Source organism: Anoplolepis gracilipes, chromosome 9, assembly GCF_047496725.1.
Source record: "Anoplolepis gracilipes chromosome 9, ASM4749672v1, whole genome shotgun sequence".
In the NCBI taxonomy this organism is placed as follows: domain Eukaryota; kingdom Metazoa; phylum Arthropoda; class Insecta; order Hymenoptera; family Formicidae; genus Anoplolepis; species Anoplolepis gracilipes.
Window position 1 is genome coordinate 6398525 of NC_132978.1, and position 2059 is coordinate 6400583.

A 2059-nucleotide genomic window follows, 5' to 3' on the forward strand; every position below is an offset into this window, starting at 1 on the left:
CTGTTTCTATCTTTGTCAAACGTATGCCAAGATACCCAAGCGTCTCATACGCGACAATGCGATTCTGTTGATTTTATTTCAACAGGATAGTACAAACCTGAAACATGTGTACAACGATCATGTAAATGCTGACATGTCATACGACGATTTTCACGCATTATGCCAGAAATGCTGGCAGCACAAGTATGGATTCGTAGTTATTGATAAAGACAGCTCGCTGACCAATGGACGATATAGAAAAGGATTTAATGAATTTGCGATACCGTAGAGAGGTTAGTCGCTGTCGACACATCAGTCTAACAACATCTACAAAATATCCATCATGATAAACAACAATGATGCTGATGATGAACGTGAAAAGATTATGAGAGAGATTGCAAAATCGAGCGAATCAATTCGCAAAAAATATCACGCTTTAAAAACTGGTAAAATTAAGGAAGACGTCGCTTTGGAGAGACATTTTAAGCCAATCACTGAACCTCTAAAACAAATTGTTGAAAATACCATCAATGTAGAATCTGATGCATCGAAAGTGGAGTCGTTTAATATACCTAGAAAAGAACAAGAGAGCATAAAGCAGAAACGAACAAACATTTCACTGACTTATGAAAAAATATCAAATGGGGGACGCAAACGATCAAACGATTCATTAATAACTTCTACACCAATTCAATCAAAGCAAATGAAACAATCGACTCCGATAAAAGCTGTACAACAACCTCAAATAATCTCGTCTCCTTCCATCGAAGAAATTTTTGAGACCACACCCGAAGCGGTTGTGACGTCGGTTTAACGTCAATTACAAACATCCGAGGGTCAGAATATGTTGCGAGAACATCTTGGTCCGCTGGGACAAAGATATATCGGAGCAATTTTGGGCCAAGATGTAAATAACGAGATGGATTACGTATACGGTGTTAAATTTTCCAACGAAGGAATGATGCTCGGTGATAAACATTTTGAAGTGGATAAGAATAATAATATAATCATCAATGGAGTAAAATATGCGGGGACGCCGGGCCTCTACGAATTAATTTTCAAGAGAATTCCCGACGATGCTGTATATACAGAGAACGATATGCATAAATATAAAAGTATATTACTGGCGATAAACGCGCATAGACGTGATAGTAATGTGCGTAATCCAGTATTAGGTAACAAAAAATACAAATATAAATATATAATCGCTTCATTATTTCCTATCAAAAGAAAAATTGGAAAAGATATAAACCTACCACGCACTATGACACTGAGTGAGAATAAAATTGAATACGTGCATTGGAACGATCCCAACGAATTGGTAGATCGTTTGCGGCTGCTGGAAGCTTCGCGTCGAGCAGGCAACAATGAAATCATGTCAATTATCGAAGAGCTTCGCGAGGCAGGTCTTATTATAAATTAAACAACATGTTGACGATACTAGTCATTCTGTCAAAACATTTCGTATTGAAATGTCAATTAATAAATTTGGAGTATCGCTCGGTATGTCGAATAATGCATACTATGAATGGAACGGATTACTAAGAACGTATGTGCGAGATAACGCTCTGTGTCTGGCTAGCGCCGGCTTTGACGCAAGGTTGCGCAAGATACGACGTGTAGCGCAACCGGAAGATGATAACGATGCTGCTAACAAACGGTACGTTGAAACGAGTGTTGAACTTTTGAATAATAGACAGAAAGAAATTAAGGAAACAATTATTGCGCTCGAAACGCGCGTGCAAACGCTTCAGATAATGATGCATGAAATGCAGAAAATGCTTCAGATATGTGTGCAAACTACATCCGACTCAGGAAAAGATACATAAAGAATTATACATGAACTTTTACATTATTATGTAATATGTCGCGATCAAACATGCAAGAAAAGAAAAACAACTCTGAAAAGCGACAGCTCGTGAAAGAATTGTACGCTCCGGCGAGAAGAAATTTTCCGCGTAGACGCGTCATAGTACGCGGATACGATGATCTGTGGCAGGCAGACGTGGTTGAGATGCGTCCTTATGCACGAGTCAACAAAGGTTTCAATTACATACTCACTGTTATCGATGTGCTGAGC

At 38.7% G+C, this 2059-nt stretch overlaps 1 pseudogene; it reads left to right on the plus strand.

Moving 5' to 3' along the window:
* The first annotated feature begins 322 nt into the window (after positions 1–322).
* On the plus strand, positions 323–1402 carry LOC140669654 (uncharacterized; annotated as a pseudogene).
* Positions 1403–2059: the final 657 nt, after the last annotated feature.